The sequence below is a fragment of the Ascaphus truei genome, chromosome 2 (assembly GCF_040206685.1).
Source record: "Ascaphus truei isolate aAscTru1 chromosome 2, aAscTru1.hap1, whole genome shotgun sequence".
Classification (NCBI taxonomy): Eukaryota; Metazoa; Chordata; class Amphibia; order Anura; family Ascaphidae; genus Ascaphus; species Ascaphus truei.
In genome coordinates, this window is record NC_134484.1 from 166,604,242 (window position 1) to 166,620,694 (window position 16,453).

Genomic DNA, 16,453 nt, shown 5'->3' on the forward strand with positions numbered 1-16,453 from the left:
GTATCCTGACAGGGGTAAGTAGAAGTTTTATTTACTTTATGCTGGCTGGATAATGTTTAATTTTTAATAATTAAATGAGCTATTATCCAGATTTGGATAATAGTAATTTTGCCCATTAGTGTACTGTATGTGTTGAGGGGGATTGTTGGGGTAGAGGAGGTGGATAGTAGAGTTGTTGTGTTTTTTTAATGTTTTTTTGGTTAGAGGGATTGGGTGAAGGGGGTAGTTGCCCCAAGGGTGGGTGGTTAGGCCTCTTGGGTGGATAGTGGGAGTGGTTAATCCCTTCATTACCATAGCAGTTATCACAACTATGGTAGTGAAGGGGTTAAATCCTCCCACAACCTTCCAGGAAAGGCATAACCACCCACCCTGGGGAAATTACCCCCTTCATCCACCCCCTCTGCCCCCAATAAACAGGGTACTCAGGTTTACCCTCTTCATTGCCTTAGGGGCTAGCCGCTAATTAAGCTGTTTTTATTTTAATTTGAATACAAGTGTGCGTGAGCAAGGGGTCTCCAGAGCTGAACCGCATTTATTTCAGGTCCGGAGACCCCCTGATTCTCAAGTTACAGGCCCCGTTATGGGTTGCCAGTATCCCATGCAATGTTAAAATCTCCTGCATCAAGTGACCAGGACATATAAATGCATAAGAGATACCGAAACCTCATACCAATATCTCCGGAAGCAGGGAGTCCCCGGAGCTAAAAATAATGAGGTTCAGCTCTGGAGACCCCCTGTTCACGCACACAAGTATTAAAATTTAAATTAAAACACTGCGATCGCCTTTTAGAGCTGTGCAGGGAGAGTCGGTTCAGGGGGTAATGTGAGATACAGGGGAGGAGAGTGATGTGAGATGCAGGGGAGAGTGATGTGAGATGCAGGGGGGAGAGTGATGTAAGATGCAGGGGGGAGAGTGATGTGAAATACAGGGGGTAGATTGATGTGAGATGCAGATGATGGGTATATGAGGATTATGTGTGGTACTAGGGGAGATATGAGGATGATGATGAGGGGTGCTGGGGGAGATATGAGGATGATGATGAAGGGTGCTGGGGGAGATATGTATTGGGTGGTGGGGGGCTTTTTGAAATGTATTCAGGTGGTGGGGGTCTTTTAAAAATGTATTGGGGTGGTGAGGGTCTTTTTAATGTGTCTTCAGGTGGCGGGGGTCTTTTTAAAATATATTGGGGTGGCGGGTGTCTTTTTAATATGTATTGGTGGGGGTGGGTATTGCAGGGTGGGGTTATATGTATTTAGGGGGGTGGGGTTTTTTGGTATCTATTTTGTGGGGGGGATTGAGTGAGAATGGGGTAATTGACAGAAGGTATGGGCGAGTGAGAGGAGAGAGGAGAGGAGTGGAGGGAGGGAGTGAGTGAGGAAAAGAGGGAGTAAGAGTGAGATGCAGGAGAGAGAAATACATGGGTAGAGGGTGGGAAATAGAGGGGGCTTGTGAGGTGTGAAATTTTGTGATTTACCCCTGTAGAACCTACCTACTGTAATATGAGTCAACAACGACATGTTAGCAACAGAGACCAAAAATGTTCGAATGGAAAGGTATGATGAGAACTAGGATAGAGCTTTGTTGCAGATACCAAAAGAGTTTAGATTATGAATGATAAGACAATGATCAATAGTATCAAAGGAAGCAGAGAGATCAAGTAGGATAAATAGGGAATTACCATGACATTTTGCTTCATGTAAATCATTTATGGAAAATATTACAATTCTGATTATATATGCTTTTTACTTAAATAGCCTAATTACTGCAGTTGTCCATCATTTATCTTGCACTTTGTAAATGCAATCTTAGTTTATCTTTAATTGATTGCAGGAATGTAGTGTGACAGAAAGCAATCCTATTTTTTAGCCTGTGTAGTGAATCAGTTTAAAAGAAACAGACTTGCTAAATGGCTCTGGGTATTGTGAGTGGTTAATTATTGTGACATATTTTGTTATTGCCGTTCCTGTGACCTTACATTACTTGTTTACGAGCATTGATGGAAGACTGTATGAAAATATATAGCAATGCCAGATGCCAAATTAATATCAGAACAACAAACAGCTATAATTAAATGCCTATCATGGTCCTGTATTTCAGCATGGCCTACAAATGCTATTCAAATCAGGTATGAATCATTTCAATTCTTCTCAATAATTGTATAATTACAACAAAATGTTACTATACAACCTCCAAATATGTTTCAGCGGCCGAGAATATTCCTCATCATTTTATTAAAAGTTATAATCAGCACAAACTCTATCTTACTACGTTTCATAGACATTATTAATATGGGAATGGCAGACATTTTCCTGTGCACCATAAACCCACTGTTCAGAAGTCTATCACAAGCATTGTACAAACTAATGTTTCTAACTGTATACTGAACAACATCCATATGATTGTTCCCAAGTACACTATAGCCTTGTCACAGGTGGGGCACTGATATTTCCAAATAGTGTGAATAAGATGTGTGTAATATCAAATGTTAAACGTGATCGAAATATGATGAATTGTATGTTAAGACATCCTGCATCAGTATTTCAAAAACAAGATTCTACATACTGTAAGGTCATTGTAACAGGAAAAATTGTTACGTAACGGCGCCAATAACCAACACTGTGTGCAATAACCAATTGTGAACAAGTAATATTAATTGTTACCAAACATAAGAGTCCTTAGTAAAGTGAAAAAATAGCAGATAAGTCTCAGAATCCAATAATCGGTGAATCCAATGGATGGTCAGTTCATGGGATGCAGCACATACAAGAGAAGGAAATAAAATGTATATAGTGTAATACTGCAAATTACAGTGAGCTAAATGCACAAGGGTAAGGGAATTGTTAGTTCCCTAGAGGTAGAAAGTAAGCGAGATAGTGAGATGAACACAAGATACATTTAATAACAATAAAAAATACAATAAAAACAGATCCTCTCCTCACGCTGGCAAACAAAAATTGGAATCCTACTTACTAGACCAAAGTAGGAAATGCGCATGAAATATCTTAAGATCACAGGAAAAAACACCTCTCACTGCCAACAGCTACTCCCGGAGTCCTGACGGTACACTCTCCAGACCCGCTTGGGCGTGAGGATCCTCCGGATTCACTGGCAGAGCGATCAAATGACTGGCTTCCCTCTACTTGCTCGGGGGCTCCCGATGTCCCGCGAGAAGCGATGGTAACCGCAGATACAGGCCGGGTATGACATGGTGTCTCGGGAGGTCCCAAATGGCCGTTTGGAAAGAGTGCACGTAGATGCTACTCTGCTTGCGCATACGTGGGAGTAGGGCAAACTCCACCCTACGCGTTTCACTGATCCTTCCGCTTCTTCAGGGGTATGATGTATGGGAGTTAGATCCGGTCCTAGCTTTAAATAGTCCCATCAATTATCACATTAAAGCTAAACATGTGATATCACTTGGGGATAAACATATGCTCATCGAAAAACAACTATTCTTTCTAAACTTCTGAATGTATATTGATATATTAACCCTATATTTCTATACTATTAACTTAAATAAAAACATTGTTAATACAACCCTTATGGTATAACTTACTATACACTTGATAAAATTAATTAATAAAAATTCCACTTCATTCATTCTATAAACGCAGAAAACACACATTGTAAATATACATTTAACTGACTCTCAAATTTACTCTTAGAAGTACACTCTATTCAATTTTAACATGTGATTAGTACAGTTATTAATTAAACCTTTATAACCTTGTCGTGTATATTTTCGATGTTATACAACACTAGTGCCATAATGCATAATTAATAGATCTTATAAACATATCTGTAATAAAACATAAATTCATTCGAACCCTGTATATTTACAGTATAGTCTTAGTGTATAACTAATGTAATGTTACTAGAACATATATTTTTAATATTTCTGGCATTTGTTGTACTTATCATATTGCCTCTATTCTTACATCAAACAGAGAAATGTATTATGTATAAACTTATAGAAAATTCTATTTTTAATATATTGTTATATCAATAATAATTAATTACGATCTTTTAAAATGATTGTATTTGTACACCTTCTAAACCAAACTAACTTAGATTAATTGTTTAGATTCAAATTTCTATATACATTATGATAAATGCGTAATAATCGACAACTGTTAGTTAACTAATAAACTGCTGATAGATCTCATAGAAAGATTGCTGTATTTGTCATTGGAAGGACATGTAAACTAATGGACATAATGTCTACTTGTCATTTAACAGGGACTTATTCCTGTTTGGATAAAGCTGGCTCAGAGCTCTGAAATCAGCATGGAGCTGGTTAATTGAAGCCACTCAATTAGCTAGTCTCCACCTGGACTAATGAGAGCTCTGTAAAAAGCCTCATGTGAGACACAGGAGGGAGATTTTCTTAGCACAGTTAAAACTGGGCTGTAACGGATCAGGGGACACTTGCCTCTCAGCGGGTCCCCGTCACCTCTAGCTCCACGTCAGCCTCCTGCCCTATTTCCCCACTCCCTCAACAGCTTACCTCCTCCATGCTGAGCCGTTCCTCTGCGGCGCACGCCGCATCTGCATGCACGCGATCGGGCGCGCGCACGGCAGCGTTACAGAAGGCGCGCGCACCCAATCCTCTTACCTGCCCTCCTGTGCTGCTGACGCCGCCCCTCATCGGCTGCAGGCTATTACCAGGTATCCCTCCCCTGTTCCCCTTCCTGCTTACCTAGACCTATCACTGCAACCACTCAGCCAAGCCTCCGCTCCACCCCTTGCTACCATTGGTCCTCCTTCCCTTATAGCCCCAGTCTGCCCTCTCCGTCGTCACTCAGCATAGCTTCTCTGTGGCTCCTGTGTGCAGTGACTTTGCCAAGCTCTCTGTTTCAGCTCCTTGTTCCTGTCCCTGCCCCCGTTTGGATTCCCTTGGTTTGATCTCGGCTCGGCTTTACTACGTGTACCTCTCTACTCCTCGACTCTGCTTTGGACCTAACTATGCTGCTTTCTCCTGCCCCTGACCTTTGGCTCTTGGACATTTACCCTCCGACTTCTGGCACCCCGGACTCAGCAAGTATATCGTTAACCCTTTTCTCACCAGGTCTGGCAACGCAATTTACCACACTCCGGGCATGCCCTCACTGCTGTGGGTGCGTGTTATACCCTTACCCACCTCAGTACTGGGGACTCGCCAGGTCTGTGGGCATACAGGCGTTACATGGGCTGACAGAAAGAGAGCAGAGTCTTGAGAGCACAGGAGGGCTGAGGTCTGAGAGCAAGACACAAGGTTACCAGATTTCTATGTCTGTACCCTCAAGCAGACAACTACTCGGGCACCACTGGGCCACCTGCTTTAATGGTACCGGTTTAGACTTTGGGGAGATAAGTGGATAAGGGGCTTTTCCCTCCCAGCCTTGCAGAGAGAGACTGGGGAAGTAAGCTAACCCATAGCAAGGGATAGGTGTTTGCTGTTTTTGTATATTTTTGTTTGCTGTGCAGTTTAAAGGGACAGGCCCAATTAATCCATATGTAAATTTCACCCAAAACGGTTGTCACGGGAGACCAGGCAATTACACATTTATACAGGGATCATATCACTGAGAAATACCAAGAAGTAAAACAAATTGTCATTTATTCCATTGAAACAGATGTACACACAGTGGGATACAATAAAAATGAGAAAACACACTTACTTGGGGAATTGGGGTAGAAAAACTATACTTTGCAGTTCCAAATGCCACAGCTCCCTCTCTCTCCAGAGGGCTATGATTCACTTGCTGCTTAGCATCTTTGACAACTTTAGAGAATCTTGGAGAAATCTTAGAAAAACTTAGAGAACCATAGAAACTGAAACTCTGAGCTGCGTAAGGGTTTATAATACCGTTAGGTGCTTTATTCCCAAATTACTATGGCCCAATAAAAAAGTCTGAGAAATTTCTCAGCAACCAATCAGAGCAGGGCTCATCTTGCTGATGTCAGAGAAAGGGGCATGGCTATCTGCAGGGAAGGCTCCGCAGAGTCTGGCACAACCCATATGACTGTTGGGGCCTTTTCCTTTGCCCCTCCTTGCTACCAAATGGTCTTGACACCTCCATAGCCTGGATTCACTTTGAAGCTAAAGCTGCGGCCGCCTTTATCCTAATGCGGCCAGATCCGCAGCGCTCTGATAACCGTGGCCAGATGCGGTATATTTTCTTTTTTCCGGAGCGCTTTTCGGTATGTTAGCGCTCTGATTTTTAGCGCTGTCTGCTATACTGCAATATCGTATAAAAACACAGGTGGGCGTTCGCGATCTGTTGTCTTAAAAGTCTAATAAGTCTAATGCATGTCTAATGCATTATTTCTGTGTGTGCATAACCTGGCGCAAAGTGTACAATATAATTGTGAATATTACTATAATAAGCAATGTCCATAAAAATAAAGGATATTAGTGATGAGAGTGGAGTCCTTCCTTTCAGATGTTTTGAGTGGTAAATGGACTCAGTTCCCAAGATTTGTGTAGAAAAACAGGAGGAGTTTTTTTTCCTTTTTTGCTGCAGACTGTTATCCTGTGGTGTATGATAAAAACCATAGACAAAACATTGCGCAGTATTGTTTCATCAAATTAATTCCCCCATATACAGCTTCAACCCGTGCCTACTTACTAGATGCAAAGCAGGCAGCATGCAGTGGAGAGAATCTGTGATCTTCCAAGTCCCAGCGTTTTCAGGCACAGCATGAACCCCACGAGGTGCGCCGTCTTCGGATAGGCTCAGATAAGATCTTTTTCTCCAGGTGTTGTCATCTGTGTCCACTCCCGTATTCCTGTATATGCAACTCCAACCAGAGATAAAAAAAGGGGGCAGAGGATTGCGCAATACCTAAAAACCTTTTAATACCTCCAATGCACAAACAGACATATACTCACAGACACAGTGAGTTTTAAAATCAATAAGAGCGCCCGACCCGGCTGTCCAGCAGCAAACACCAGTCTATGGCAGTCCTTGCCGGTAGCCGCGTGTATCTCACGAGGCTCCGGTGTCAGCGCGGTGACGTCACCGCTTCCGCTTCCACACAGGTGGCTGAATGTGAAAACAGGCCGGCGTCTCCTTAGGCTCCTCCCTACGCGTTTCGTGATGGGGGGCGTCACTTCCTCAGGGGATTGTGGAGCCTATACAATCCCTTGTACTTAAATAGTCCCATATTAACCCGTTGTTAACTGGAGCGCTTATGAATCAGACCAAAGGTGAATTATACCACTGACATCAATGGCAGTGGTGGGGTTAAAATCACCCTTCATTAGATCTCACCTGTGTGGAAGCGGAAGCGGTGATGTCACCGCGCTGACACCGGAGCATCGTGAGATACACGCGGTGAAACTATCCTATTCTCTAACGTCGCTGCGTGAGAATACGTCCCTGGCACTTGAATCGATTCACCTCCAGAGGCTTTACCCACTTTTAAAGCACTGCTTCTGGAAAAGACAAAATGGCGGACGAGCTCGGAGGAAGGCAGTAATTGAGTCAGACAACCAGTGAAGCTTTGTCAAAAACTGTTCTCCATTTTATTAGAGATTTTGAGTCAGGTTATATAGCCATTTTGAGCATAGAAAAAACACATATATGATTAACTCTCTTCCCCTTTAATTCATAGTCTGTTTATCTCAGAAAATGACAGCTAGACGGTTTACGATTTGGGAAATGGTCTGAGTACAGATTTTGGAGGCAGTTGAAGGAAATGTCATTCTTCGGAACATTATATTGTGTACGACATTCGTAAAATTCAGGCTCAGCATGGCTGGCTACATTTCCTGTTTCTACAGAGCTAAATAAGTCTGAACAAACAGAGTTCAGTTATCAGTAAGTGGGTAAAAGGTCACTTTCTCACATCTGATTTGAAAGCACAATTACATATGGCATTTAGTTAGTTCCTGAGATTTAAAATGTTATTACACAATGGTAATAGAGAAATGGTTATATAGCAATCAAAAATGAGTCCCCTTGATATACACATTATCAATCCCTCCTTTTGTCATAAATGACAATCTCTAGGATATAGGGGTCTTGTAATGGATTTGAATATTATCATAATCCACTAAAGGAATTGGGACTCTAGTGGTAGTAGGTCTAGAGTCATAGGTCATATTTGGGAAACTAGGAATACGGGCATTAACGTTCAGTAATGCATATGTGTGTGTGATCAACTGACTTAACAGAAGGCATAAGCATTTTACATAAAGATAAACACATTAATTTGCAGCCTGAAAAAATAACAACTGATGCTACAAATATGCAAGTGATTAATATCAGTCCCATAATAAATTTCCTTCCCAATTCTCCAATCCATGCACCTAACCCAAAAGTCCAATCAAACTGATCAACTCTCTCAGTAATGTCTGTAACAAGACTTTTGATGTTAGCCACATGATTTTGCAATGATCTTGAGTGATCAGAAATATAGAAACAACACATTCCCTCAAAATCTTGACATCCATGCTCATGTTTAAGCAAAAAATAATCAATTGCCGCCACGATTTTCCAAAATTGCTTTGCATGTACCTTGTAAATCTATCATCAGTTCTTCTAGGGCCTGGGAAGTGTGATTTAACCCCTTGGCTACAGCACATGCTAGTTTATTGAGAGTTCTTGCTGAGTGTACAGCCAATCCAGGAACTCCAACAAAAGAGACTGCTAGACTTATAATTTCAGCATTTGACAATTGAATTACATGTGGATTGCAATCTTCAGTAATTGAAATAGTGGATCGCTTAACTTTGGTTTGATGTAAACCAGGTTCTACAGAAAACTTCATTATCCCTAACCTGGTGAGAGCACATGGTCACCCGGAGATGTTTCCTTGTATATATGTGTATGTGGTATTACCACAAGAAAACAACCATCCAACGGGAAGTTTAACAGAATATATATGACTTGGTGTGCTTATTGTGTGATTACAGCTCATAGTGTTATTAACGTTAGCACATTTGTCATCAGCTCGATTACACAATATTCGGGTCATGTTGGTGGATGCTGAGGGTGTCAATTGTACTTGTTTACATTTGCCTATCTTTTCAGAATTACATTTCATTTGATAACATATGTCACCCTGTGTTATATTCTGGGTCGTAATTTGTGTCATGTGAGCCCATTTTTCACCAATACACTGGGGACAGTCACGACAGTATTCATAGACAGAAAAATGCTGTCGCACATCATGATGTTCTGCCAAACTATCATTATTGCTTATGCTAAATACTTTCAACAAAATCTCTACTGGTGTGGGTACTGCTATTAAACAGCTTGTGATTATGTCAGTTGTGCTGGTCATGTCAGCTAAACAGAAATGTGACATATTCAGTACCTCAACAGCCAAATGTTTCCAGATGTTAGTTTTGACTTCTGTTAGAAATGAAGCCATACGTTTGGAGCGTGTGTAATGTTTTCCTGGCAGATTGGGAGAGTTAGACTGGGCCTGTGGTACATGGGTTTTGTTTTCATCTTGTTCTCTGGAAAGGAGAGAAGAGATTTCATCTTCCCCAGAGAAAACAGAGCTTTCAGGTGGACTGTGGTGAGGACAGATAACAGTGGTACTAGTGTTACCTAATCCTTTTACGCATATGTAGTAAAGAATGCATACTACTATCGTCAATATGCTCAAGAATAGAAACAACTGTATATATCTGCGCCGATTCTTCTGAAATCGTATCTCTGGTACTTCACGAATCTGGAATCGTGGCTCTATTCTTTCGTTGACTTGATACGTGATGCGTGAATCCATGTTGACGAATCTTCAGTCAGCACGGCTGTACGAGTCACTGCGAGGATCGTGGTTGGAAGTCCGTAGGGAGGTTCCGTCGTCCCTCCTTTGGCGGGCAGGCGCTTGACCACGACTTTGTCTCCGGGCTGGAAACGATGTGTCGGCTTATCTGAAGGGAGCGGAAGAGAAGAAGAAACATCACCATAGATGCCATTCAATTTCTGTATCAAGTGATAAACATAATTCTCTTGAATTTGTTCTAGGTCTCCAACTTCCTTCGGGCAATACGTACCATGAGCCCAGGGAGTTGGAAACGGCCTCCCCATTAAAATTTCAAAAGGTGACAATTTGGTAGTACTATTCGGGGTCATTCTGATTTCTGCAAGGACTGCGGGAAGGACATCTGGCCATCTTGAAAAGGTACCATTTGTTCCTTTACGCAGTTTATCCTTGATCGTGCGATTGGTCCTCTCTACCTGACCTGAAGACTGTGGGCGGTAAGATATGTGAAACTTCCAATCTATAGCGAGAGTCTTAGCAACTCCTTGAGTCACCTGGGATGTGAAATGTGTTCCTCTATCACTATTTATCTGAAGAGGACATCCCCACCGGGGAATATTTCCTTACAGATTATTTTTACAACAGTCTTTGCATTTTCGTTCGTTGTAGGAAATGCCTCAATCCATTTGCTAAATTGATCTACTATTACCAGTAGGTATTTCAGCTTTCCTGCAGTTGTTGGCATCTGTGTGAAATCAATTTGTATTTGCTCCATTGGGCCACAAGGTGGCGGTAGATGTTCATGTTTTGCGGGTCGTGTTCCCTGTGTATTGTTTCTAATGCATGTTAGACATCTGGCTAATTGTGTCTCAACTACCTGATCAATGTCTCTGACTAAGAACAATTCCTTAATCTGATCACCCGTAGCTTTCTTTCCCTTATGCCCAATTCCATGAAAATGTGAGATTAAAATAGGGCTAGCTATTTTAGGAAAACCGATCACTGTGCCCTTAGTCCAAATCCCATTCTCATCTTTGCTCAAACCTTTTTCCTCCCATAGCTCTACATCCTTTTCTTCTGCAAGTTCCTGTAACATTTTAAGATCATAATCTGGGAGATGGCATGTCATTACCATATTGAGCTGTGTCAACAGTGGTGTTGTAGGCTGGAAACATAATCTGTAATTGTGCAGCCTCTTTCGCATAAAAATCAGCCAACTCATTACCTTTGGCCTCATCTGTCTCTCCACCAGCATGTCCTTTACATTTAACAATTGCTAGTTTACTGGGTAGCAACATGGCGTCCAGTAACTGCTCTACCAATGTGGCATGTGATATTCCCTTACCATCAGCACTTACAAAACCACGATTTTTCCATATTACTCCAAAATCGTGTACCACTCCGTATGCATAACGAGAGTCTGTGTAAATGGTTACCGTATTCTGAGATGATGCTTTACATGCTTCTGTCAATGCTACTAATTCTGCTGCTTGAGCTGAAACAAACGGTAACGCTCCAGAACAGATTACTGTGTCTGGTAACCTAACTACTGCAAATCCAGTCAGATGTACTCCATCTGAGGGTTTAGAGCATGACCCATCTACAAACAATACATCTCCCTCCTTAAGGGGCGTACTTTCTAAGTCGCTCCTTACTGACGTCGTGTTGTGTTTGTTTTGTAGGCAGTCATGATCTTCATTGCCTATGTCAGAGTTGTGCAGTAACAGATTAGTCAGAATTTGAGCTGGACCAGTGTGTGGTGGATGATATTTGACAGTGAGATTTGAGGTAGATGTGAGGATAGTTTCATACCCTATTCTACGCTGTGTGGTCGTGTGCTCCATACTGTAGTGAGATTCCTGAGAACATGTAGTACTTGGTGTGATGTATGCAAGGTTAATTTGTGTGACAGCATGATAGTTTGTACTGCTTCTACCAAAATAGCGCATGCAGCTACTTGTCTTAAACATGCCGGGAACACTTGCACAATTTCCTGCAGTTTTTTAGAATAGAATGCCACCGGTCTATAGACTGAGCCATGTTCTTGCGCCAGTACGCCAACAACCGCGGTACCTGTCTCGCTGCAAAACAAATGGAAAGGCAGGTTATAGTTCGGCAAGCCCAGAGCAGGGCTAGAACACAATGCAGTCTTAAGTTCAGTGAATGCAGTGAGAATCTCTGGCGTCCATTGCAGTGTGTCTGGCTTATGCATCAATGTCAATTGTCTCAAAATGTTATCCCAGTGGGAACAGTTCGGTATCCATTGGCGGCAATAGGTGATCATCCCCAGAAAAAACAACATAGCAGCTTTCGTCTTGGGCTTGGGGAGAGTGGCAATTACCTTGACTCGTTCTGGCGAAAGGAGTCTCTGTCCTGGCTGTAGTATAAAGCCTAAATATTTGACAGTTTGTTGCGCCATCTGTACCTTGTGTGGTGAGACCTTATGACCTGTAGCAGCGAGATGCTCCATCAGACTATGCGTGTCCAAAGTGCACTTTTCTTCCGTTTGACTGCAGAGTAGCAAATCATCCACATACTGCAGCAAAACAGAGTCACTGGGCGGACACCAGTCAGCAAGAGTCATGCGCACGATCAGGCTGTAAGCCGTTGGTGAATCGCAATACCCCTGTGGTAAACGGCACCAGCGATATTGTTCACCTTTATAGGTAAACGCAAACAAAGATCTTGTGTTAGGGTGCACCGGAATGGAAAAGTACGCTGAATTCAAATCTATTACCGTGAAATAGATTGCTGTTGCAGGTATGGCTGTAATGATCGCTGTAACATCTGGTACTATAGGTGCTAATTGTTGCACTAACTGATTAACTGCATGCAAATCTTGTGTAAAACGCCACTGCGAGCTGTTAGGTTTAGGGACAGGGTTAACTGGTGTGTTGTATGGTGAGACAGTTGGTTCTATCACTCCCTTTGCGAGTAACTCCCTGATAATAGGTTCTATCCCTGCTTCCTTCTCTGCAGATAATGGGTACTGTTTGATGTAAACCGGACTTACTCCTGGCTTTAGTGTAGCCTCATATGGTGTACATGAGATGAGACCTGGGTCAGTGTTAGAAGTCGCCCATACCCGTGGGTCAATGTCCTGTAATGATAAAGGTATGTCAGTAGAAAAAAGATTCCACTCTGTATCCCATATCTTGTCAATAGGTAAATACTTGTCCTGTAATACAAGCTGCTGTCCCTGTGCCCATATGAAGGCTCCTTTGTCTGATGCAATGTAGATAGTCATTGGTGTGATCCATACACCTTCAATGCGAGCAGACACATCTGTGTGTGCTTCAGGATCATGCATCTCTGCTTCTGGATCATAGATAATACATGAAACAGGATTAGCAAATGTCATGCGTGTGTAAGACATATCCCCATGGGTAGCAAAATCTGACAATTTGGTCAGTTGTTCAACTAATCTGTCTGGCATTGTTAACCCTCGAACTTTGAGTCTGCCAGTGTCATGCTGAAAAAGAGAAAGATCATAATTATTGGGGGAGAGATGTGGAGAACTTACAATAATCCCCCCCCCTGTCATTAATGCTTATGTCTATTTGCATTTTGGCCATTAAATCACGTCCCAATAAATTTACTGGACATTGTGGAATAACCCTAAATGGGTGACTCCATTGTTTGTCAGACTTAGGATTTAATTGAACTGACAAAATAGGAGTGTTGTAACATTTGGTGAGTGTACCCTCAATACCCATAGAGGACTCGTCTGCTTGCTTCATTGGACCCTTGTAGGAATGTTTATTAAGACAAGAGCGCGTTGCACCTGTGTCTACAAGAAAATCAGTTAATCTGCCATTGACATACAATGATAATAAGGGTATATCTAACCAACCATTAGACACAGAAGCTTGTGGGCAGACTAGGGTTTCTGTCCTCTGCCATCCCTATTGGCTATAGGGCATGTCTTGGTTCCACGCAACATTATACTGAGGGCTGGAAACATTTTGGCCCTGATAATTGTGATTCTGATGTTGCCTCTGAGTATTCTGCTGATGTTGTCTGCTGCTATTCTGCTGGTATTCTGCATGGCTCTGCTGGCCATAGCCCTGATGCTGCCTCTTATTTAATTGACTCTGATAATCCTGCTGCTGATTTTGTTGTGGGTTGTTACCCTGAGAAGGGGCCCAACATTCATTTCTCCAGTGTCCTGGTCGTTTGCGCTGGTTATTTCCTTGCTGTCCCCTACCCCTTCCTTTATTCTGTCCTCCCCTGCCTCTGTAATTATTTACTCTAACATTCTGCACTGAGCCATCATGAGCATGCATGATAGTGGCAGGCGGGGGAGGGGGTGGGGGTAAAGGTGTACAATCTGGGAAAGCTCCTGCACCATCCTTAATGGCCAGGTCACCTACAATTTTCTCAGGTGTCACTGTCATGTAAACAATCTGCCTATGTGTTTCGCATAGACCGTTAAGTAAAGATTGTACATACAAAATATTCATCTCATCATCTGTTGCCTTAGGGTATTGCATACCTGCTGTATTCACCCATTCATTCTTAATTCTACGGCAAAAATCAGTAACTGACTCATCCTCTTTTTGTTTAATGGTCATGATGAGACCTACATTCTTCCTTGATCTGCCCTGATCAAAAAAATATTGCTGCAACAGATCCCACATTTTGGAAATAACACCGGGATCATTCCAGACAAACTCACCCTCTGCAGGTGCAGACTCATCAGACCTGAGTATACTAAAGCTGCTCCCTTTACCGGGTGCATCATACTTTTTACTCAAGTATTTGTCAGCTTTAGACCAGTCAATGTGTCCCGTCAAACAGTCCAAGCAAAATCTAATATCCCCTCCTGTAAACTGATAACCTTGACTTCTCTTCTTTAGGTTTTTAATTGCACCACTGGGATTTTTAAAAGGATCCAGGCAGCCTGTAGCCCATGATTCCATTAATGTGGTGTCTACAGAGTGTGTCAAAATATAATTTCCTAAAGTCATAAACGGCAATGCTAAATCAACCTCTGCTTCAGCACAATCCTGTGTGTCAGCCTGTTCCCTCATCAGTAATGCCTGTCGTGTTCTAGTTGATATTGGTGGATCCTGTCTTGGAGAATTATACCTTCTGATTTCCTCAGAGAGTTTTATTAAATCGGGGATGAGGGGGGAAAGGATAGAGAGCTCTAGCTACTGTCTGTGGTTAGGTGCCAGGGGTGAGAGGATCATTAAGCATACAGAGACACTTGCCTAGACAAGTGAAAGTACCCCTTTGGAACAAGCACTCATGATATAGTTGATACAAGTAATTAAAAAAGTAACCTTTATTAGTGTCTGTGGGTAAAATAAGTGAAATACATAAACACTCAACACAATTAAAACACGTATTAAACTTAATGTCTCTGAGTATGAGTCATAGACTGATAAAGATAGTGTTTGAAGGAATATAGTGTGACTGGCACTATGTGCAATAAAATCAAAACAAAAGAAAGAATTTTAATTATTGCAATGTAGAATGAATAGGGTGCCTCAGTGTGGTGTGTATATTGTAGATGAAAGGATCTGGTGTGTGTCACGTAAATAAAGTGTCAATCACACCACTTTCAAACCACATCTGATTAATATGTGGTTCTCTGACAATATGCAGGTTGTAATGTATTAAGTACTTTTCTTGCTAGACCAACATGATCAATGTTGAGTGTGGCCTGGTTGGAATCAATTGTCAGAGAAACCACCAAGAGGTTAATAAATATCCTTCAATACAACGCTGGATGAAGTAAAGTATCAAAAAAGGGAAGGCTACTACGTAGCTAGGGGTGGTGAGGCTAGATTGTGGAGACTATTGGTATATGATAATACTTATATTGTTTCCCCCTAATCAGTAATTATTCCAATATTATTATAGCCTCAAATGAGCTCAACAGAATTTACTTAATAAATAAATAAATAGTGAGATAAATAACTGCTCATGTCCCCTGTGAAGGTAGCAAGTGTGTTCATAGAGAGGCTAGCTGATATCTCTAAAATAATGAAGCCAATTATAAGGGGTTAACTTCAGCTGCCTATAAAATAAAGTTCACTCTATATCTGCAGACCTCTATATATGGTATAGGTAGGTGATTGATTTATATAATAGCCGCCCTGTTGGGTCAGTCCATGTGAATGTTGTATCTGGGCTGGCTATATTAACCTAGACAAATATATCTCAGTAATTGCTTATCATCTAGGGCGAATACACCCTGTCTGCTGGTTATAGGTGACTGTAGTATAGGTGGTGCCCTGCAGCCGCTCAATGGCGTACCCTCTACAATTCAAGGGGGCTGTGTGGGGGCTGCTGTCTCGGAGCATTTAGTTCCTGCTCGCGAGTGGCGGCATCTGTTGAGTCTCCGCCCGGCATGGTGTATTCATGAACACCGCTATGTAATGAACTGCCGGGTGGAGCTCGAAGTGAAGCAGCGGCTATTACTCCGCGCTCTGAGAACAGATGTCGCCGCACCAATGCGCGTGCTGACGTCACAAAGGACCGCCCACCGACGTACGTTTCGCGTCACACTGACGCTTTCTGGACACCTTGAGAAAGCGTCAGTGTGACGCGAAACGTACGTCGGTGGGCGGTCCTTTGTGACGTCAGCACGCGCATTGGTGCGGCGACATCTGTTCTCAGAGCGCGGAGTAATAGCCGCTGCTTCACTTCGAGCTCCACCCGGCAGTTCATTACATAGCGGTGTTCATGAATAGACCATGCCGGGCGGAGACTCAACAGATGCCGCCACTCGCGAGCAGG